This window comes from Phyllobates terribilis, unplaced genomic scaffold, assembly GCF_046119375.1.
Source record: "Phyllobates terribilis strain yellow unplaced genomic scaffold, ASM4611937v1 Scaffold_1__5_contigs__length_1240528914, whole genome shotgun sequence".
NCBI lineage: Eukaryota > Metazoa > Chordata > Amphibia > Anura > Dendrobatidae > Phyllobates > Phyllobates terribilis.
The window spans coordinates 697,271,842-697,296,693 of NW_027362761.1; positions in this window are offsets into that span (position 1 = coordinate 697,271,842).

The following is a 24,852-nucleotide window of genomic DNA, read 5'->3' on the forward strand; positions in this document are numbered from 1 at the left end:
CTTGTTATGCCACTGTATCCTCCACCACTCCTACACGGGGCATTTAAACTGTCTTGTTAAGCTACTGCAACCTCCACGTCTCTTCCAAAGGGCATTAAAACCGTCTTGTTTAGCTAATGCGACCTCCACCACTTTTCCAAGGGGCATTAAAACAGTCTTGTTAAGCTACTGCAACCACCACGTCTTTTCCAAGGGTCATTAAAACCGTCTTGTTAAGCTAATGCGACCTCCACCACCTTTCCAAGGGGCATTAAAACCAACTTGTTAAGCTTCTGCGACCTCCACGTCTCTTCCATGGGCATTAAAACCGTCTTTTTAAGCTAATGCGACCTCCACCACTTTTCCAAGTGGCATTAAAACCGGCTTGTTAAGCTACTGCGACCTCCCCGTCTCTTCCAAGGGGCAATAAATACGTCTTTTTAAGCTACTGCAACCTCCACGTCTCTTCCAAAGGGCATTAAAACCGTCTTGTTTAGCTAATGCGACCTCCACCACTTTTCCAAGGGGCATTAAAACAGTCTTGTTAAGCTACTGCAACCACCACGTCTTTTCCAAGGGTCATTAAAAACGTCTTGTTAAGCTAATGCGACCTCCACCACCTTTCCAAGGGGCATTAAAACCAACTTGTTAAGCTTCTGCGACCTCCACGTCTCTTCCATGGGCATTAAAACCGTCTTTTTAAGCTAATGCGACCTCCACCACTTTTCCAAGTGGCATTAAAATCGGCTTTTTAAGCTACTGCGACCTCCCCGTCTCTTCCAAGGGGCAATAAATACGTCTTTTTAAGCTACTGCAACCTCCACGTCTCTTCCAAGGGGCATTAAATAAGTCTTGTTAAGCTAATGCGAACATCGCCACTATTCAAAGGGGCATTAAAACCGTCTTGTTAAGCTACTGCGACCTCTATGTCTCTTCCAAGGGACATTTAAACCGTCTTGTTAAGCTACTGCTAACTCCACGTCTTTTCCAAGGGGTATTAAAACCATCTTGTTAAGCTACTGTAACCTCCACCACTCTTCCAAGGGGCATTTACACCGTCTTTTTAAGCTACTGCAACCTCCACGTCTCTTCCAAGGGGCATTAAAACCGTCTTGTTAAGCTAATGCGACCTCCACCACTTTTTCAAGGAGCATTAAAACCGTCTTGTTAAGCTAATGCGACCTCCACCTCTTTTCCAAGGGGCATTAAAACCGTCTTATTAAGCTACTGCAGCCTCCATGTCTCTTCCAAGGGGCATTAAAACCGTCTTGTTAAGCTAATGGAACCTCCAACACTTCTACAATGAGCATTAAAACTGTCTTGTTAAGCTACTGTAACCTCCACCACTCTTCCAAGGTGCATTTAAAATGTCTTGTTAAGTTACTGCGACCTCCACCACTTCTCAAAGGAGCATTAAAACAGTCTTGTTAAGCTTCTGTTACCTCCACCACTCTTCAAAGGGGCATTTAAACCATCTTGTTAAGCTACTGCGACGCCCACCACTACTTCATGGGGCATTAAAACCGTCTTGTTAAGCTACTGTAACCTCCACCACTCTTCCAAGAGGCATTTAAACAGTCTTGTTAAGCTACTGCAACCTCCACGTCTCTTCCAAGGGGCATTAAAATCGTCTTGTTAAGCTACTGCAACCTCCCCAACTTCTCCAAGGGGTATTAAAAATGTCTTGTTAAGCTACTGCAACCTCCACGTCTATTCCAAGGGGCATTAAAACCATCTTGTTAAGCTACTGCAACCTCCACGTCTCTTCCAAGGGGCATTAAAACCGTCTTGTTAAGCTAATGCAACCTCCACCACTACTCCAAGGTGCATTAAAATCGTCTTGTTAAGCTACTGCAACCACCATGTCTCTTCCAAGGGGCATTAAAACCATCTTGTTAAGCTAATGCAACCTCCACCACTGTTCCAAGGGGCATTAAAACCATCTTGTTAAGCTACTGCAACCTCAATGTCTCTTCCAAGAGGCATTTAAACCATCTTGTAAAGCTACTTCAACCTCCACGTCTCTTTCAAGGGGCATTAAAACCGTCTTGTTAAGCTAATGCGACCTCCACCACTTTTTCAAGGAGCATTAAAACCATCTTGTTAAGCTAATGCGACCTCCACCACTTTTCCAAGGGGCATTAAAACCGTCTTATTAAGCTACTGCAACCACCATGTCTCTTCCAAGGGGCATTAAAACCGTCTTGTTAAGCTAATGCAACCTCCAGCACTTTTCCAAGGGGCATTAAAAACATCTTGTTAAGCTACTGCGACCTCCATGTCTCTTCCAAGGGGCATTTAAACATTCTTGTAAAGCTACTGCAACCTCCACGTCTCTTCCAAGGTGCATTAAAACCGACTTGTTAAGCTAATGCAACCTCCACCACTTTTTCAAGGAGCATTTAAACCGTCTTGTTAAGCTACTGCATTCTCCATGTCTCTTCCAAGGGGCATTAAAACCGTCTTGTTAAGCTACTGCGAGCTACATAACTACTCCAAGGGGCATTAAAACCGTCTTGTTAAGCTACTGTAACCTCCACCACTCTTCCAAGGGCCATTTAAACTGTCTGATTCAGCTACTGCAACCTCCACATCTCTTCCAAGGGGCATTAAAACTGTCTTGTTAAGCTAATGCAACCTCCAACACTTTTCCAATGGGCATTAAAACTGTCTTGTTAAACTACTTCAACCTCCACGTCTCTTCCAAAGGGCATTAAAACCGTCTTGTTAAGCTAATGCGACCTTCACCACTTTTCCAAGGGGCATTAAAACAGTCTTGTTAAGCTACTGCAACCACCACATCTTTTCCAAGAGTCATTAAAACCGTCTTGTTAAGCTAATGCGACCTCCACCAGCTTTCCAAGGGGCATTAAAATCATCTTGTTAAGCTAATGCGACCTCCACCACTTTTTCAACGGGCATTTAAACCATATTGTTAAGCTACTGCAACCTCCACGTCTCTTCCAAGGGGCATTAAAATCGTCTTCTTAAGCTAATGCGACCTCCACCACTTCTCCATGGTGCATTAAAACTGTCTTGTTAATCTACTGTATCATCCACCACTCCTCCAAGGGGCATTTAAACTGTCTTGTTAAGCTACTTCAACCTCAACGTCTCTTCCAAAGGGCATTAAAACCTTCCTGTTAAGCTAATGCGACCTCCACCACTTTTCCAAGGGGCATTAAAACAGTCTTGTTAAGCTACTGCAACCACCAAGTCTTTTCCATGGGTCATTAAAAACGTCTTGTTAAGCTAATGCGACCTCCACCACCTTTCCAAGGGGCATTAAAACCAACTTGTTAAGCTTCTGCGACCTCCATGTCTCTTCCAAGGGGCATTAAAATCATCTTGTTAAGCTAATGCGACCTCCACCACTTTTTCAACGGGCATTTAAACCGTCTTGTTAAGCTACTGCAACCTCCACGTCTCTTCCAAGGGGCATTAAAATCGTCTTCTTAACCTAATGCGACCTCCACCACTTCTCCATGGGGCATTAAAACCGTCTTGTTAAGCTACTGTATCCTCCACAACTCTTCCAAGGGGCATTAAAACCGTCTTGTTAAGCTACTGCGACCTCCTTGTCTCTTCCAATTGTCATTTAAACCATTTTGTTAAGCTACTGTAACCTCCATTTCTCTTCCAAGGTGCATTAAAACCGTCTTGTTAAGCTAATGCGACCTCCACCACTTTTCCAAGGGGAATTAATACCGTCTTGTTAAGCTACTGCGACCTCCACCAGCTTTCCAAGGGGCATTAAAATCATCTTGTTAAGCTAATGCGACATCCACCACTTTTTCAACGGGCATTTAAACCGTCTTGTTAAGCTACTGCAACCTCCACGTCTCTTCCAAGGGGCATTAAAATCGTCTTCTTAAGCTAATGCGACCTCCACCACTTCACCATGGTGCATTAAAACCGTCTTGTTAATCTACTGTATCCTCCACCACTCCTCCAAGGGGCATTTAAACTGTCTTGTTAAGCTACTTCAACCTCAACGTCTCTTCCAAAGGGCATTAAAACCATCTTGTTAAGCTAATGCGACCTCCACCACTTTTCCAAGGGGCATTAAAACAGTCTTGTTAAGCTACTGCAACCACCACGTCTTTTCCATGGGTCATTAAAAACGTCTTGTTAAGCTAATGCGACCTCCACCACCATTCCAAGGGGCATTAAAACCAACTTGTTAAGCTTCTGCGACCTCCATGTCTCTTCTCTTTTTCAACGGGCATTAAAACCGTCTTGTTAAGCTACTGTATCCTCCACAACTCTTCCAAGGGGCATTAAAACCGTCTTGTTAAGCTACTGCGACCTCCTTGTCTCTTCCAATTGTCATTTAAACCATCTTGTTAAGCTACTGTAACCTCCATTTCTCTTCCAAGGGGCATTAAAACCGTCTTGTTAAGCTAATGCGACCTCCACCACTTTTACAAGGGGCATTAATACCGTCTTGTTAAGCTACTGCGACCTCCAAGTCTCTTCCAAGGGGCATTTAAACCGTCTTGTTAAGCTACTGCAACATCCACATCTCTTCCATGGGGCATTAAACCGTCTTGTTAAGCTACTGCGACCTCCACCACTTCTCCAAGAGGCATTAAAACCGTCTTCTTAAGCTACTGTAACCTCCACCACTCTTCCAAGGGGCATTTAAACCAACTTGTTAAGCTAATGCAACCTCCATGTCTCTTGAAAGGGGCTTTTAAACCGTCTTGTTAAGCTAATGAGATCTCCACCACTTTTCCAAGGATTATTTAAACCGTCTTGTTAAGCTACTGCAACGTCCACGTCTCCTCCAAGGGGCATTAAAACCGTCTTGTTAAGCTACTGCAACCTCCACCACTTCTCCAAGGGGTATTAAAAACGTCTTGTTAAGCTACTGCAACCTCCACGTCTATTCTAAGGGGCATTAAAACCATCTTGTTAAGCTGCTGCAACCTCCATGTCTCTTCCAAGGGGCATTAAAACCGTCTTGTTAAGCTAAAGCGACCTCCACCACTACTCCAAGGGGCATTAAAATTGTCTTGTTAAGCTACTGCAACCACCATGTCACTTCCAAGGGGCATTAAAACCATCTTGTTAAGCTAATGCAACCACCACCACTGTTCCAAGGGGCATTAAAACCATCTTGTTAAGCTACTGCAACCTCCATGTCTCTTCCAAGGGGCATTTAAACCGTCTTGTAAAGCTACTTCAACCTCCACGTCTCTTTCAAGGGGCATTAAAACCGTCTTGTTAAGCTAATGCGACCTCCACCATTTTTTCAAGGAGCATTTAAACCGTCTTGTTAAGCTACAGCAATCTCTACGTCTCTTCCAAGGGGCATTAAAACCGTCTTGTTAATCTACTGCGACCTTCACCACTTCTCCAAGGGGCATTAAAACTGTTTTGTTAAGCTACTGCCACCTCCACGTCTCTTCCAAGGGGCATTAAATTTGTCTTGTTAAGCTAATGCGACCACAGCCACTATTAAAAGGGGCATTAGAACCGTCTTGTTAAGCTACTGTGACCTCCATGTCTTTTCCAAGGGACAATTAAACCATCTTGTTAAGCTACTGCTAACTCCACGTCTTTTCCAAGGGGTATTAATACCGTCTTCTTAAGCTAATGCGACCTCCACCACTTTTCCAAGAGGCATTAATACCGTCTTGTTAAGCTATTGCAACCTCCACCACTCTACCAAGGGGCATTTAAACCGTCTTGTTAAGCTACTGCAACCTCCACGTCTCTTCGAAGGGGCATTAAACCCGTCTTGTTAAGCTAATGCGACCTCCAGAACTTTTCCAAGGGGCATTAAAAATGTCTTGTTAAGCTACTAAAACCAACATGTCTCTTCCAAGGGGCATTAAAACCGCCTTGTTAAGCTAATGCAACCTCCATCACTTTTGCAAGGGGCATTAAAACCATCATGTTAAGCTACTGCGGCCTCCATGTCTCTTCCAAGGGGCATTTAAACCGTCTTGTAAAGCTACTGAAACCTCCACGTCTCTGCCAAGGGGCATTAAAACCGTCTTCATAAGCTAATGCGACCTCCACCACTTCTCCATGGGGCATTAAAACGGTCTTGTTAAGCTACTGTATCCTCCAACACTCTTCCAAGGGGCATTTAAACTGTCTTGTTAAGCTACTGCAACCTCCACGACTCTTCCAAAGGGCATGAAAACCATCTTATTAAGCTAATGCGACCTCCACCACTTTTCCAAAGGGCATTAAAACCATCTTGTTAAGCTACTGCGACCTCCTTGTCTCTTCCAATTGTCATTTAAACCATCTTGTTAAGCTACTGTAACCTCCATTTCTCTTCCAAGGGGCATTAAAACCGTCTTGTTAAGCTACTGCAACCACCAAGTCGCTTCCAAGGGGCATTGAAACCGTATTGTTAAGCTAATGTGACCTCCAACACTTCTCCAAGGGGCATTAAAACCATCTTGTTTAGCTACTCTAACCTCCACCACTCTTCCAAGGGGCATTTAAAACATCTTGTTGAGCTAATGCAACCTCCATGTCTCTTCCAAGGGGCATTAAAACCATCTTGTTAAGCTAATGCGACCTCCACCACTTTTCCAAGGGGCATTAAAACCGTCTTATTAAGCTACTGTAGCCTCCATGTCTATTCCAAGGGGCATTAAAACCATCTTGTTAAGCTACTGCAACCTCCACGTCTCTTCCAAGGGGTATTAAAACCGTCTTGTTAAGCTAATGCGACCTCCACCACTACTCCAAGGGGCATTAAAATCGTCTTGTTAAGCTACTGCAACCACCATGTCTCTTCCAAGGGGCATTAAAACCATCTTGTTAAGCTAATGCAACCTCCACCACTGTTCCAAGGGGCATTAAAACCATCTTGTTAAGCTACTGCAACCGCCATGTCTCTTCCAAGAGGCATTTAAGCCGTCTTGTAAAGCTACTTCCACCTCCACGTCTCTTTCAAGGGGCATTAAAACCGTCTTGTTAAGCTAATGCGACCTCCACCACTTTTTCAAGGAGCATTAAAACCGTCTTGTTAAGCTAATGCGACCTCCACCACTTTTCCAAGGGGCATTAAAACCGTCTTATTAAGCTACTGCAGCCTCAATGTCTCTTCCAAGGGGCATTAAATTTGTCTTGTTAAGCTAATGCGACCACAGCCACTATTCCAAGGGGCATTAGAACCGTCTTGTTAAGCTACTGTGACCTCCATGTCTTTTCCAAGGGACAATTAAACCATCTTGTTAAGCTACTGCTAACTCCACGTCTTTTCCAAGGGGTATTAATACCGTCTTCTTAAGCTAATGCGACCTCCACCACTTTTCCAAGAGGCATTAATACCGTCTTGTTAAGCTATTGCAACCTCCACCACTCTACCAAGGGGCATTTAAACCGTCTTGTTAAGCTACTGCAACCTCCACGTCTCTTCGAAGGGGCATTAAAACCGTCTTGTTAAGCTAATGCGACCTCCAGAACTTTTCCAAGGGGCATTAAAAACGTCTTGTTAAGCTACTCCAACCAACATGTCTCTTCCAAGGGGCATTAAAACCGCCTTGTTAAGCTAATGCAACCTCCATCACTTTTGCAAGGGGCATTAAAACCATCATGTTAAGCTACTGCGACCTCCATGTCTCTTTCAAGGGGCATTTAAACCGTCTTGTAAAGCTACTGAAACCTCCACGTCTCTGCCAAGGGGCATTAAAACCGTCTTCATAAGCTAATGCGACCTCCACCACTTCTCCATGGGGCATTAAAACCGTCATGTTAGGCTACTGTATCCTCCACCACTCTTCCAAGGGGTATTTAAACTGTCTTGTTAAGCTACTACAACCTCCACGACTCTTCCAAAGGGCATGAAAACCATCTTATTAAGCTAATGCGACCTCCACCACTTTTCCAAAGGGCATTAAAACCATCTTGTTAAGCTACTGCGACCTCCTTGTCTCTTCCAATTGTCATTTAAACCATCTTGTTAAGCTACTGTAACCTCCATTTCTCTTCCAAGGGGCATTAAAACCGTCTTGTTAAGCTACTGCAACCACCACGTCGCTTCCAAGGGGCATTGAAACCGTATTGTTAAGCTAATGTGACCTCCAACACTTCTCCAAGGGGATTAAAACCATCTTGTTTAGCTACTCTAACCTCCACCACTCTTCCAAGGGGCATTTAAAACATCTTGTTGAGCTAATGCAACCTCCATGTCTCTTCCAAGGGGCATTAAAACCATCTTGTTAAGCTAATGCGACCTCGACCACTTTTCCAAGGGGCTTTAAAACCATATTATTAAGCTACTGTAGCCTTCATGTCTTTTCCAAGGGGCATTAAAACCGTCTTGTTAAGCTAATGCGACCTCCACCACTACTCCAAGGGGCATTAAAATCGTCTTGTTAAGCTACTGCAACCACCATGTCTCTTCCAAGGGGCATTAAAACCATCTTGTTAAGCTAATGCAACCTCCACCACTGTTCCAAGGGGCATTAAAACCATCTTGTTAAGCTACTGCAACCTCCATGTCTCTTCCAAGAGGCATTTAAACCGTCTTGTAAAGCTACTTCAACCTCCACGTCTCTTTCAAGGGGCATTAAAACCGTCTTGTTAAGCTAATGCGACCTCCACCACTTTTTCAAGGAGCATTAAAACCATCTTGTTAAGCTAACGCGACCTCCATCACTTTTCCAAGGGGCATTAAAACCGTCTTATTAAGCTACTGCAGCCTCCATGTCTCTTCCAAGGAGCATTAAAACCGTCTTGTTAAGCTAATGCGACCTCCAACACTTCTCCAATGAGCATTAAAACCGTCTTGTTAAGCTACTGTAACCTCCACCCCTCTTCCAAGGGGCATTTAAAACGTCTTGTTAAGTTACTGCGACCTCCACCACTTCTCCAAGGAGCATTAAAACAGTCTTGTTAAGCTTCTGTTACCTCCACCACTCTTCAAAGGGGCATTTAAACCATCTTGTTAAGCTACTGCGACGCCCACCACTACTTCATGGGGCATTAAAACTGTCTTGATAAGCTACTGTAACCTCCACCACTCTTCCAAGAGGCATTTAAACAGTCTTGTTAAGCTGCTATAACCTCCACGTCTCTTCCATGGGGCATTAAAACCGTCGTTTTAAGCTAATGCGACCTTCACCACTTTTCCAAGGGGCATTAAAACCGGCTTGTTAAGCTACTGCGACCTCCACGTCTCTTCCAAGGGGCATTAAATACGTCTTGTTAAGCTACTGAAACCCCCACGTCTCTTCCAAGGGGCATTAAATACGTCTTGTTAAGCAAATGCGAACATCGCCACTATTCAAAGGGGCATTAAAACCGTCTTGTTAAGCTACTGCGACCTCTATGTCTCTTCCAAGGGACATTTAAACCGTCTTGTTAAGCTACTGCTAACTCCACGTCTTTTCCAAGGGGTATTAAAAGCATATTGTTAAGCTACTATAACCTGCACCACTCTTCCAAGGTGCATTTACACCATCTTTTTAAGCTACTGCAAGCTCCACGTCTCTTCAAAGGGGCATTAAAACCGTCTAGTTAATTTAATGCGACCTCCACCACTTTTCAAAGGGGCATTAAAATCGTCTTGTTAAGCTACTGCAACCACCATGTCTCTTCCAAGGGGCATTAAAACCATCTTGTTAAGCTAATGCGACCTCCACCACTTTTTCAAGGAGCATTAAAACCATCTTGTTAAGCTAATGCGACCTCCACCACTTTTCCAAGGGGCATTAAAACCGTCTTATTAAGCTACTGCAGCCTCTATGTCTCTTCCAAGGGGCATTTAAAACGTCTTGTTAAGTTACTGCGAGCTCCACCACTTTTCCAAGGAGCATTAAAACAGTCTTGTTAAGCTTCTGTTACCTCCACCACTCTTCAAAGGGGCATTTAAACCATCTTATTAAGCTACTGCGACGCCCGCCACTACTTCATGGGGCATTAAAACCGTCTTGATAAGCTACTGTAACCTCCACCACTCTTCCAAGAGGCATTTAAACAGTCTTGTTAAGCTGCTATAACCTCCACGTCTCTTCCATGGGGCATTAAAAACGTCGTTTTAAGCTAATGCGACCTCCACCACTTTTCCAAGGGGCATTAAAACCGGCTTGTTAAGCTACTGCGACCTCCACGTCTCTTCCAAGGGGCATTAAATACGTCTTGTTAAGCTACTGAAACCCCCACGTCTCTTCCAAGGGGCATTAAATACGTCTTGTTAAGCAAATGCGAACATCGCCACTATTCAAAGGTTCATTAAAACCGTCTTGTTAAGCTACTGCGACCTCTATGTCTCTTCCAAGGGACATTTAAACCGTCTTGTTAAGCTACTGCTAACTCCACGTCTTTTCCAAGGGGTATTAAAAGCATCTTGTTAAGCTACTGTAACCTCCACCACTCTTCCAAGGGGCATTTACACCATCTTTTTAAGCTACTGCAAGCTCCAAGTCTCTTCAAAGGGGCATTAAAACCGTCTTGTTAAGGTAATGCGACCTCCACCACTTTTCGAAGGGGCATTAAAATCGTCTTGTTAAGCTACTGCAACCACCATGTCTCTTCCAAGGGGCATTAAAACCGTCTTGTTAAGCTAATGCAACCTCCACCACTTTTCCAAGGGGCATTAAAAACATCTTGTTAAGCTACTGCGACCTCCATGTCTCTTCCAAGGGGCATTTAAACCGTCTTGTAAAGCTACTGCAACCTCCACGTGTCTTCCAAGGGGCATTAAAACCGTCTTATTAAGCTAATGCGACCTCCACCACTTTTTCAAGGAGCATTTAAACCGTCTTGTTAAGCTACTACAATCTCCACGTCTCTTCCAAGGGGCATTAAAACCGTCTTGTTAAGCTACTGCGACCTACATAACTACTCCAAAGGGCATTAAAACCGTCTTGTTAAGCTACTGTAACCTCCACCACTCTTCCAAGGGGCATTTAAACTGTCTTGTTAAGCTACTGCAACCTCCACGTCTCTTCCAAGGGGCATTAAAACCGTCTTGTTAAGCTAATGCAACCTCCACCACTTTTCCAAGGGGCATTAAAACAGTCTTGTTAAGCTACTGCAACCACCACGTCTTTTCCAAGGGTCATTAAAACCGTCTTGTTAAGCTAATGCGACCTCCACCACCTTTCCAAGGGGCATTAAAACCAACTTGTTAAGCTTCTGCGCCCTTCACGTCTCTTCCAAGGGGCATTAAAATCATCTTGTTAAGCTAATGCGACCTCCACCACTTTTTCAACGGGCATTTAAACCGTCTTGTTAAGCTACTGCAACCTCCACGTCTCTTCCAAATGGCATTAAAATCGTCTTCTTAAGCTAATGTGATCTCCACCACTTCTCCATGGGGCATTAAAACCGTCTTTTTAAGCTACTGTATCCTCCACCACTCCTCCAAGGGGCATTAAAACCAACTTGTTAAGCTTCTGCGACCTCCACATGTCTTCCTTGGGCATTAAAACCGTCTTTTTAAGCTAATGCGACCTCCCCGTCTCTTCCAAGGGGCATTAAATATGTCTTGTTAAGCTAATGCGAATATCGCCACTATTCAAAGGGGCATTAAACCGTCTTGTTAAGCTGCTGCGACCTCTATGTCTCTTCCACGGGACATTTAAACCGTATTGTTAAGCTACTGCTAACTCCACGTCTTTTCCAAGGGGTATTAAAACCATCTTGTTAAGCTGCTGTAACCTCCACCACTCTTCCAAGGGGCATTTACACCGTCTTTTTAAGCTACTGCAACCTCCACGTCTCTTCCAAGGGGCATTAAAACCGTCTTGGTAAGCTAATGCGACCTCCACCACTTTTCCAAGAGGCATTAAAACTGTCTTGTTAAGCTACTTCAACCTCCACGTCTCTTCCAAAGGGCATTAAAACCGTCTTGTTAAGCTGCTGTAACCTCCACCACTCTTCCAAGGGGCATTTACACCGTCTTTTTAAGCTACTGCAACCTCCACGTCTCTTCCAAGGGGCATTAAAACCGTCTTGGTAAGCTAATGCGACCTCCACCACTTTTCCAAGGGGCATTAAAACAGTCTTGTTAAGCTACTGCAACCACCACGTCTTTTCCAAGGGTCATTAAAACCGTCTTGTTAAGCTAATGCGACCTCCACCACCTTTCCAAGGGGCATTAAAATCATCTTGTTAAGCTAATGCGACCTCCACCACTTTTTCAACGGGCATTTAAACCGTCTTGTTAAGCTACTGCAGCATCCACGTCTCTTCCAAGGGGCATTAAATACGTCTTGTTAAGCTACTGAAACCCCCACGTCTCTTCCAAGGGGCATTAAATACGTCTTGTTAAGCAAATGCGAACATCGCCACTATTCAAAGGGGCATTAAAACCGTCTTGTTAAGCTACTGCGACCTCTATGTCTCTTCCAAGGGACATTTAAACCGTCTTGTTAAGCTACTGCTAACTCCACGTCTTTTCCAAGGGGTATTAAAAGCATCTTGTTAAGCTACTATAACCTGCACCACTCTTCCAAGGGGCATTTACACCATCTTTTTAAGCTACTGCAAGCTCCACGTCTCTTCAAAGGGGCATTAAAACCGTCTAGTTAATTTAATGCGACCTCCACCACTTTTCAAAGGGGCATTAAAATCGTCTTCTTAAGCTACTGCAACCACCATGTCTCTTCCAAGGGGCATTAAAACCGTCTTGTTAAGCTAATGCGACCTCCACCACTTTTTCAAGGAGCATTAAAACCATCTTGTTAAGCTAATGCGACCTCCACCACTTTTCCAAGGGGCATTAAAACCGTCTTGTTAAGCTACTGCAGCCTCTATGTCTCTTCCAAGGAGCATTAAAACCGTCTTGTTAAGCTAATGCGACCTCCAACACTTCTCCAATGAGCATTAAAACCGTCTTGTTAAGCTACTGTAACCTCCACCCCTCTTCCAAGGGGCATTTAAAACGTCTTGTTAAGTTACTGCGAGCTCCACCACTTCTCCAAGGAGCATTAAAACAGTCTTGTTAAGCTTCTGTTACCTCCACCACTCTTCAAAGGGGCATTTAAACCATCTTATTAAGCTACTGCGACGCCCACCACTACTTCATGGGGCATTAAAACCGTCTTGATAAGCTACTGTAACCTCCACCACTCTTCCAAGAGGCATTTAAACAGTCTTGTTAAGCTGCTATAACCTCCACGTCTCTTCCATGGGGCATTAAAAACGTCGTTTTAAGCTAATGCGACCTCCACCACTTTTCCAAGGGGTATTAAAACCGGCTTGTTAAGCTACTGCGACCTCCACGTCTCTTCCAAGGGGCATTAAATACGTCTTGTTAAGCTACTGAAACCCCCACGTCTCTTCCAAGGGGCATTAAATACGTCTTGTTAAGCAAATGCGAACATCGCCACTATTCAAAGGTTCATTAAAACCGTCTTGTTAAGCTACTGCGACCTCTATGTCTCTTCCAAGGGACATTTAAACCGTCTTGTTAAGCTACTGCTAACTCCACGTATTTTCCAAGGGGTATTAAAAGCATCTTGTTAAGCTACTGTAACCTCCACCACTCTTCCAAGGGGCATTTACACCGTCTTTTTAAGCTACTGCAAGCTCCAAGTCTCTTCAAAGGGTCATTAAAACCGTCTTGTTAAGGTAATGCGACCTCCACCACTTTTCGAAGGGGCATTAAAATCGTCTTGTTAAGCTACTGCAACCACCATGTCTCTTCCAAGGGGCATTAAAACCGTCTTGTTAAGCTAATGCAACCTCCACCACTTTTCCAAGGGGCATTAAAAACATCTTGTTAAGCTACTGCGACCTCCATGTCTCTTCCAAGGGGCATTTAAACCGTCTTGTAAAGCTACTGCAACCTCCACGTGTCTTCGAAGGGGCATTAAAACCGTCTTGTTAAGCTAATGCGACCTCCACCACTTTTTCAAGAAGCATTTAAACCGTCTTGTTAAGCTACTACAATCTCCACGTCTCTTCCAAGGGGCATTAAAACCGTCTTGTTAAGCTACTGCGACCTATAAAGCTACTCCAAAGGGCTTTAAAACCGTCTTGTTAAGCTACTGTAACCTCCACCACTCTTCCAAGGGGCATTTAAACTGTCTTGTTAAGCTACTGCAACCTCCACGTCTCTTCCAAGGGGCATTAAAACCGTCTTGTTAAGCTAATGCAACCTCCACCACTTTTCCAAGGGGCATTAAAACAGTCTTTTAAGCTACTGCAACCACCACGTCTTTTCCAAGGGTCATTAAAACCGTCTTGTTAATCTAATGCGACCTCCACCTCCTTTCCAAGGGGCATTAAAACCAACTTGTTAAGCTTCTGCGACCTTCACGTCTCTTCCAAGGGGCATTAAAATCATCTTGTTAAGCTAATGTGACCTCCACCACTTTTTCAACGGGCATTTAAACCGTCTTGTTAAGCTACTGCAACCTCCACGTCTCTTCCAAGGGGCATTAAAATCGTCTTCTTAAGCTAATGTGATCTCCACCACTTCTCCATGGGGCATTAAAACCGTCTTGTTAAGCTACTGTATCCTCCACCACTCCTCCAAGGGGCATTAAAACCAACTTGTTAAGCTTCTGCGACCTCCACATGTCTTCCTTGGGCATTAAAACCGTCTTTTTAAGCTAATGCGACCTCCCCGTCTCTTCCAAGGGGCATTAAATATGTCTTGTTAAGCTAATGCGAACATCGCCACTATTCAAAGGGGCATTAAACCGTCTTGTTAAGCTGCTGCGACCTCTATGTCTCTTCCACGGGACATTTAAACCGTCTTGTTAAGCTACTGCTAACTCCACGTCTTTTCCAAGGGGTATTAAAACCATCTTGTTAAGCTACTGTAACCTCCACCACTCTTCCAAGGGGCATTTACACCGTCTTTTTAAGCTACTGCAACCTCCACGTCTCTTCCAAGGGGCATTAAAACCGTCTTGGTAAGCTAATGCGACCTCCACCACTTTTCCAAGAGGCATTAAAACTGTCTTGTTAAGCTACTTCAACCTCCACGTCTCTTCCAAAGGGCATTAAAACCGTCTTGGTAAGCTAATGCGACCTCCACCACTTTTCCAAGAGGCATTAAAACTGTCTTGTTAAGCTACTTCAACCTCCACGTCTCTTCCAAAGGGCATTAAAACCGTCTTGTTAAGCTAATGCGACCTCCACCACCTTTCCAAGGGGCATTAAAACCAACTTGTTAAGCTTCTGCGACCTCCACGTCTCTTCCATGGGCATTAAAACCGTCTTTTTAAGCTAATGCGACCTCCACCACTTTTCCAAGTGGCATTAAAACCGGCTTGTTAAGCTACTGCGACCTCCCCGTCTCTTCCAAGGGGCAATAAATACGTCTTTTTAAGCTACTGCAACCTCCACGTCTCTTCCAAAGGGCATTAAAACCGTCTTGTTTAGCTAATGCGACCTCCACCACTTTTCCAAGGGGCATTAAAACAGTCTTGTTAAGCTACTGCAACCACCACGTCTTTTCCAAGGGTCATTAAAAACGTCTTGTTAAGCTAATGCGACCTCCACCACCTTTCCAAGGGGCATTAAAACCAACTTGTTAAGCTTCTGCGACCTCCACGTCTCTTCCATGGGCATTAAAACCGTCTTTTTAAGCTAATGCGACCTCCACCACTTTTCCAAGTGGCATTAAAACCGGCTTGTTAAGCTACTGCGACCTCCCCGTCTCTTCCAAGGGGCAATAAATACGTCTTTTTAAGCTACTGCAACCTCCACGTCTCTTCCAAGGGGCATTAAATAAGTCTTGTTAAGCTAATGCGAACATCGCCACTATTCAAAGGGGCATTAAAACCGTCTTGTTAAGCTACTGCGACCTCTATGTCTCTTCCAAGGGACATTTAAACCGTCTTGTTAAGCTACTGCTAACTCCACGTCTTTTCCAAGGGGTATTAAAACCATCTTGTTAAGCTACTGTAACCTCCACCACTCTTCCAAGGGGCATTTACACCGTCTTTTTAAGCTACTGCAACCTCCACGTCTCTTCCAAGGGGCATTAAAACCGTCTTGTTAAGCTAATGCGACCTCCACCACTTTTTCAAGGAGCATTAAAACCGTCTTGTTAAGCTAATGCGACCTCCACCTCTTTTCCAAGGGGCATTAAAACCGTCTTATTAAGCTACTGCAGCCTCCATGTCTCTTCCAAGGGGCATTAAAACCGTCTTGTTAAGCTAATGCAACCTCCAACACTTCTACAATGAGCATTAAAACTGTCTTGTTAAGCTACTGTAACCTCCACCACTCTTCCAAGGTGCATTTAAAATGTCTTGTTAAGTTACTGCGACCTCCACCACTTCTCAAAGGAGCATTAAAACAGTCTTGTTAAGCTTCTGTTACCTCCACCACTCTTCAAATGGGCATTTAAACCATCTTGTTAAGCTACTGCGACGCCCACCACTACTTCATGGGGCATTAAAACCGTCTTGTTAAGCTACTGTAACCTCCACCACTCTTCCAAGAGGCATTTAAACAGTCTTGTTAAGCTACTGCAACCTCCACGTCTCTTCCAAGGGGCATTTAAATCGTCTTGTTAAGCTACTGCAACCTCCCCAACTTCTCCAAGGGGTATTAAAAATGTCTTGTTAAGCTACTGCAACCTCCACGTCTATTCCAAGGGGCATTAAAACCATCTTGTTAAGCTACTGCAACCTCCACGTCTCTTCCAAGGGGCATTAAAACCGTCTTGTTAAGCTAATGCAACCTCCACCACTACTCCAAGGTGCATTAAAATCGTCTTGTTAAGCTACTGCAACCACCATGTCTCTTCCAAGGGGCATTAAAACCATCTTGTTAAGCTAATGCAACCTCCACCACTGTTCCAAGGGGCATTAAAACCATCTTGTTAAGCTACTGCAACCTCAATGTCTCTTCCAAGAGGCATTTAAACCATCTTGTAAAGCTACTTCAACCTCCACGTCTCTTTCAAGGGGCATTAAAACCGTCTTGTTAAGCTAATGCGACCTCCACCACTTTTTCAAGGAGCATTAAAACCATCTTGTTAAGCTAATGCGACCTCCACCACTTTTCCAAGGGGCATTAAAACCGTCTTATTAAGCTACTGCAACCACCATGTCTCTTCCAAGGGGCATTAAAACCGTCTTGTTAAGCTAATGCAACCTCCAGCACTTTTCCAAGGGGCATTAAAAACATCTTGTTAAGTTACTGCGACCTCCATGTCTCTTCCAAGGGGCATTTAAACATTCTTGTAAAGCTACTGCAACCTCCACGTCTCTTCCAAGGTGCATTAAAACCGACTTGTTAAGCTAATGCAACCTCCACCACTTTTTCAAGGAGCATTTAAACCGTCTTGTTAAGCTACTGCATTCTCCATGTCTCTTCCAAGGGGCATTAAAACCGTCTTGTTAAGCTACTGCGAGCTACATAACTACTCCAAGGGGCATTAAAACCGTCTTGTTAAGCTACTGTAACCTCCACCACTCTTCCAAGGGCCATTTAAACTGTCTTATTCAGCTACTGCAACCTCCACATCTCTTCCAAGGGGCATTAAAACTGTCTTGTTAAGCTAATGCAACCTCCAACACTTTTCCAATGGGCATTAAAACTGTCTTGTTAAACTACTTCAACCTCCACGTCTCTTCCAAAGGGCATTAAAACCGTCTTGTTAAGCTAAAGCGACCTTCACCACTTTTCCAAGGGGCATTAAAACAGTCTTGTTAAGCTACTGCAACCACCACATCTTTTCCAAGAGTCATTAAAACCGTCTTGTTAAGCTAATGCGACCTCCACCAGCTTTCCAAGGGGCATTAAAATCATCTTGTTAAGCTAATGCGACCTCCACCACTTTTTCAACGGGCATTTAAACCATATTGTTAAGCTACTGCAACCTCCACGTCTCTTCCAGGGGGCATTAAAATCGGCTTCTTAAGCTAATGCGACCTCCACCACTTCCCCATGGTGCATTAAAACTGTCTTGTTAATCTACTGTATCATCCACCACTCCTCCAAGGGGCATTTAAACTGTCTTGTTAAGCTACTTCAACCTCAACGTCTCTTCCAAAGGGCATTAAAACCTTCCTGTTAAGCTAATGCGACCTCCACCACTTTTCCAAGGGGCATTAAAACAGTCTTGTTAAGCTACTGCAACCACCAAGTCTTTTCCATGGGTCATTAAAAACGTCTTGTTAAGCTAATGCGACCTCCACCACCTTTCCAAGGGGCATTAAAACCAACTTGTTAAGCTTCTGCGACCTCCATGTCTCTTCCAAGGGGCATTAAAATCATCTTGTTAAGCTAATGCGACCTCCACCACTTTTTCAACGGGCATTTAAACCGTCTTGTTAAGCTACTGCAACCTCCACGTCTCTTCCAAGGGGCATTAAAATCGTCTTCTTAACCTAATGCGACCTCCACCACTTCTCCATGGGGCATTAAAACCGTCTTGTTAAGCTACTGTATCCTCCACAACTCTTCCAAGGGGCATTAAAACCGTCTTGTTAAGCTACTGCGACCTCCTTGTCTCTTCCAATTGTCATTTAAACCATTTTGTTAAGCTACTGTAACCTCCATTTCTCTTCCAAGGTGCATTAAAACCGTCTTGTTAAGCTAATGCGACCTACACCACTTTTCCAAGGGGAATTAATACCGTCTTGTTAAGCTACTGCGACCTCCACCAGCTTTCCAAGGGGCATTAAAATCATCTTGTTAAGCTAATGCGACATCCACCACTTTTTCAACGGGCATTTAAACCGTCTTGTTAAGCTACTGCAACCTCCACGTCTCTTCCAAGGGGCATTAAAATCGTCTTCTTAAGCTAATGCGACCTCCACCACTTCACCATGGTGCATTAAAACCGTCTTGTTAATCTACTGTATCCTCCACCACTCCTCCAAGGGGCATTTAAACTGTCTTGTTAAGCTACTTCAACCTCAACGTCTCTTCCAAAGGGCATTAAAACCGTCTTGTTAAGCTAATGCGACCTCCACCACTTTTCCAAGGGGCATTAAAACAGTCTTGTTAAGCTACTGCAACCACCACGTCTTTTCCATGGGTCATTAAAAACGTCTTGTTAAGCTAATGCGACCTCCACCACCATTCCAAGGGGCATTAAAACCAACTTGTTAAGCTTCTGCGACCTCCATGTCTCTTCTCTTTTTCAACGGGCATTAAAACCGTCTTGTTAAGCTACTGTATCCTCCACAACTCTTCCAAGGGGCATTAAAACCGTCTTGTTAAGCTACTGCGACCTCCTTGTCTCTTCCAATTGTCATTTAAACCATCTTGTTAAGCTACTGTAACCTCCATTTCTCTTCCAAGGGGCATTAAAACCGTCTTGTTAAGCTAATGCGACCTCCACCACTTTTACAAGGGGCATTAATACCGTCTTGTTAAGCTACTGCGACCTCCAAGTCTCTTCCAAGGGGCATTTAAACCGTCTTGTTAAGCTACTGCAACATCCACATCTCTTCCATGGGGCATTAAACCGTCTTGTTAAGCTACTGCGACCTCCACCACTTCTCCAAGAGGCATTAAAACCGTCTTCTTAAGCTACTGTAACCTCCACCACTCTTCCAAGGGGCATTTAAACCAACTTGTTAAGCTAATGCAACCTCCATGTCTCTTGCAAGGGGCTTTTAAACCGTCTTGTTAAGCTAATGAGATCTCCACCACTTTTCCAAGGATTATTTAAACCGTCTTGTTAAGCTACTGCAACGTCCACGTCTCCTCCAAGGGGCATTAAAACCGTCTTGTTAAGCTACTGCAACCTCCACCACTTCTCCAAGGGGTATTAAAAACGTCTTGTTAAGCTACTGCAACCTCCACGTCTATTCTAAGGGGCATTAAAACCATCTTGTTAAGCTGCTGCAACCTCCATGTCTCTTCCAAGGGGCATTAAAACCGTCTTGTTAAGCTAAAGCGACCTCCACCACTACTCCAAGGGGCATTAAAATTGTCTTGTTAAGCTACTGCAACCACCATGTCACTTCCAAGGGGCATTAAAACCATCTTGTTAAGCTAATGCAACCACCACCACTGTTCCAAGGGGCATTAAAAGCATCTTGTTAAGCTACTGCAACCTCCATGTCTCTTCCAAGGGGCATTTAAACCGTCTTGTAAAGCTACTTCAACCTCCACGTCTCTTTCAAGGGGCATTAAAACCGTCTTGTTAAGCTAATGCGACCTCCACCACTTTTTCAAGGAGCATTTAAACCGTCTTGTTAAGCTACAGCAATCTCTACGTCTCTTCCAAGGGGCATTAAAACCGTCTTGTTAATCTACTGCGACCTTCACCACTTCTCCAAGGGGCATTAAAACTGTCTTGTTAAGCTACTGCCACCTCCACGTCTCTTCCAAGGGGCATTAAATTTGTCTTGTTAAGCTAATGCGACCACAGCCACTATTCCAAGGGGCATTAGAACCGTCTTGTTAAGCTACTGTGACCTCCATGTCTTTTCCAAGGGACAATTAAACCATCTTGTTAAGCTACTGCTAACTCCACGTCTTTTCCAAGGGGTATTAATACCGTCTTCTTAAGCTAATGCGACCTCCACCACTTTTCCAAGAGGCATTAATACCGTCTTGTTAAGCTATTGCAACCTCCACCACTCTACCAAGGGGCATTTAAACCGTCTTGTTAAGCTACTGCAACCACCATGTCTCTTCCAAGGGGCATTAAAACCATCTTGTTAAGCTAATGCAACCTCCACCACTGTTCCAAGGGGCATTAAAACCATCTTGTTAAGCTACTGCAACCGCCATGTCTCTTCCAAGAGGCATTTAAGCCGTCTTGTAAAGCTACTTCCACCTCCACGTCTCTTTCAAGGGGCATTAAAACCGTCTTGTTAAGCTAATGCGACCTCCACCACTTTTTCAAGGAGCATTAAAACCGTCTTGTTAAGCTAATGCGACCTCCACCACTTTTCCAAGGGGCATTAAAACCGTCTTATTAAGCTACTGCAGCCTCAATGTCTCTTCCAAGGGGCATTAAATTTGTCTTGTTAAGCTAATGCGACCACAGCCACTATTCCAAGGGGCATTAGAACCGTCTTGTTAAGCTACTGTGACCTCCATGTCTTTTCCAAGGGACAATTAAACCATCTTGTTAAGCTACTGCTAACTCCACGTCTTTTCCAAGGGGTATTAATACCGTCTTCTTAAGCTAATGCGACCTCCACCACTTTTCCAAGAGGCATTAATACCGTCTTGTTAAGCTATTGCAACCTCCACCACTCTACCAAGGGGCATTTAAACCGTCTTGTTAAGCTACTGCAACCTCCACGTCTCTTCGAAGGGGCATTAAAACCGTCTTGTTAAGCTAATGCGACCTCCAGAACTTTTCCAAGGGGCATTAAAAACGTCTTGTTAAGCTACTCCAACCAACATGTCTCTTCCAAGGGGCATTAAAACCGCCTTGTTAAGCTAATGCAACCTCCATCACTTTTGCAAGGGGCATTAAAACCATCATGTTAAGCTACTGCGACCTCCATGTCTCTTTCAAGGGGCATTTAAACCGTCTTGTAAAGCTACTGAAACCTCCACGTCTCTGCCAAGGGGCATTAAAACCGTCTTCATAAGCTAATGCGACCTCCACCACTTCTCCATGGGGCATTAAAACCATCATGTTAGGCTACTGTATCCTCCACCACTCTTCCAAGGGGTATTTAAACTGTCTTGTTAAGCTACTGCAACCTCCACGACTCTTCCAAAGGGCATGAAAACCATCTTATTAAGCTAATGCGACCTCCACCACTTTTCCAAAGGGCATTAAAACCATCTTGTTAAGCTACTGCGACCTCCTTGTCTCTTCCAATTGTCATTTAAACCATCTTGTTAAGCTACTGTAACCTCCATTTCTCTTCCAAGGGGCATTAAAACCGTCTTGTTAAGCTACTGCAACCACCACGTCGCTTCCAAGGGGCATTGAAACCGTATTGTTAAGCTAATGTGACCTCCAACACTTCTCCAAGGGGATTAAAACCATCTTGTTTAGCTACTCTAACCTCCACCACTCTTCCAAGGGGCATTTAAAACATCTTGTTGAGCTAATGCAACCTCCATGTCTCTTCCAAGGGGCATTAAAACCATCTTGTTAAGCTAATGCTACCTCGACCACTTTTCCAAGGGGCTTTGAAACCATCTTATTAAGCTACTGTAGCCTTCATGTCTTTTCCAAGGGGCATTAAAACCGTCTTGTTAAGCTAATGCGACCTCCACCACTACTCCAAGGGGCATTAAAATCGTCTTGTTAAGCTACTGCAACCACCATGTCTCTTCCAAGGGGCATTAAAACCATCTTGTTAAGCTAATGCAACCTCCACCACTGTTCCAAGGGGCATTAAAACCATCTTGTTAAGCTACTGCAACCTCCATGTCTCTTCCAAGAGGCATTTAAACCGTCTTGTAAAGCTACTTCAACCTCCACGTCTCTTTCAAGGGGCATTAAAACCGTCTTGTTAAGCTAATGCGACCTCCACCACTTTTTCAAGGAGCATTAAAACCATCTTGTTAAGCTAACGCGACCTCCATCACTTTTCCAAGGGGCATTAAAACCGTCTTATTAAGCTACTGCAGCCTCCATGTCTCTTCCAAGGAGCATTAAAACCGTCTTGTTAAGCTAATGCGACCTCCAACACTTCTCCAATGAGCATTAAAACCGTCTTGTTAAGCTACTGTAACCTCCACCCCTCTTCCAAGGGGCATTTAAAACGTCTTGTTAAGTTACTGCGACCTCCACCACTTCTCCAAGGAGCATTAAAACAGTCTTGTTAAGCTTCTGTTACCTCCACCACTCTTCAAAGGGGCATTTAAACCATCTTGTTAAGCTACTGCGACGCCCACCACTACTTCATGGGGCATTAAAACTGTCTTGATAAGCTACTGTAACCTCCACCACTCTTCCAAGAGGCATTTAAACAGTCTTGTTAAGCTGCTATAACCTCCACGTCTCTTCCATGGGGCATTAAAACCGTCGTTTTAAGCTAATGCGACCTTCACCACTTTTCCAAGGGGCATTAAAACCGGCTTGTTAAGCTACTGCGACCTCCACGTCTCTTCCAAGGGGCATTAAATACGTCTTGTTAAGCTACTGAAACCCCCACGTCTCTTCCAAGGGGCATTAAATACGTCTTGTTAAGCAAATGCGAACATCGCCACTATTCAAAGGGGCATTAAAACCGTCTTGTTAAGCTACTGAGACCTCTATGTCTCTTCCAAGGGACATTTAAACCGTCTTGTTAAGCTACTGCTAACTCCACGTCTTTTCCAAGGGGTATTAAAAGCATATTGTTAAGCTACTATAACCTGCACCACTCTTCCAAGGTGCATTTACACCATCTTTTTAAGCTACTGCAAGCTCCACGTCTCTTCAAAGGGGCATTAAAACCGTCTAGTTAATTTAATGCGACCTCCACCACTTTTCAAAGGGGCATTAAAATCGTCTTGTTAAGCTACTGCAACCACCATGTCTCTTCCAAGGGGCATTAAAACCGTCTTGTTAAGCTAATGCGACCTCCACCACTTTTTCAAGGAGCATTAAAACCATCTTGTTAAGCTAATGCGACCTCCACCACTTTTCCAAGGGGCATTAAAACCGTCTTATTAAGCTACTGCAGCCTCTATGTCTCTTCCAAGGAGCATTAAAACCGTCTTGTTAAGCTAATGCGACCTCCAACACTTCTCCAATGAGCATTAAAACCGTCTTGTTAAGCTACTGTAACCTCCACCCCTCTTCCAAGGGGCATTTAAAACGTCTTGTTAAGTTACTGCGAGCTCCACCACTTTTCCAAGGAGCATTAAAACAGTCTTGTTAAGCTTCTGTTACCTCCACCACTCTTCAAAGGGGCATTTAAACCATCTTATTAAGCTACTGCGACGCCCGCCACTACTTCATGGGGCATTAAAACCGTCTTGATAAGCTACTGTAACCTCCACCACTCTTCCAAGAGGCATTTAAACAGTCTTGTTAAGCTGCTATAACCTCCACGTCTCTTCCATGGGGCATTAAAAACGTCGTTTTAAGCTAATGCGACCTCCACCACTTTTCCAAGGGGCATTAAAACCGGCTTGTTAAGCTACTGCGACCTCCACGTCTCTTCCAAGGGGCATTAAATACGTCTTGTTAAGCTACTGAAACCCCCACGTCTCTTCCAAGGGGCATTAAATACGTCTTGTTAAGCAAATGCGAACATCGCCACTATTCAAAGGTTCATTAAAACCGTCTTGTTAAGCTACTGCGACCTCCACCACTTTTCCAAGGGGCATTAAAACCGTCTTATTAAGCTACTGTAGCCTCCATGTTTATTCCAAGGGGCATTAAAACCATCTTGTTAAGCTACTGCAACCTCCACGTCTCTTCCAAGGGGTATTAAAACCGTCTTGTTAAGCTAATGCGACCTCCACCACTACTCCAAGGGGCATTAAAATCGTCTTGTTAAGCTACTGCAACCACCATGTCTCTTCCAAGGGGCATTAAAACCATCTTGTTAAGCTAATGCAACCTCCACCACTGTTCCAAGGGGCATTAAAACCATCTTGTTAAGCTACTGCAACCGCCATGTCTCTTCCAAGAGGCATTTAAGCCGTCTTGTAAAGCTACTTCCACCTCCACGTCTCTTTCAAGGGGCATTAAAACCGTCTTGTTAAGCTAATGCGACCTCCACCACTTTTTCAAGGAGCATTAAAACCGTCTTGTTAAGCTAATGCGACCTCCACCACTTTTCCAAGGGGCATTAAAACCGTCTTATTAAGCTACTGCAGCCTCAATGTCTCTTCCAAGGGGCATTAAATTTGTCTTGTTAAGCTAATGCGACCACAGCCACTATTCCAAGGGGCATTAGAACCGTCTTGTTAAGCTACTGTGACCTCAATGTCTTTTCCAAGGGACAATTAAACCATCTTGTTAAGCTACTGCTAACTCCACGTCTTTTCCAAGGGGTATTAATACCGTCTTCTTAAGCTAATGCGACCTCCACCACTTTTCCAAGAGGCATTAAT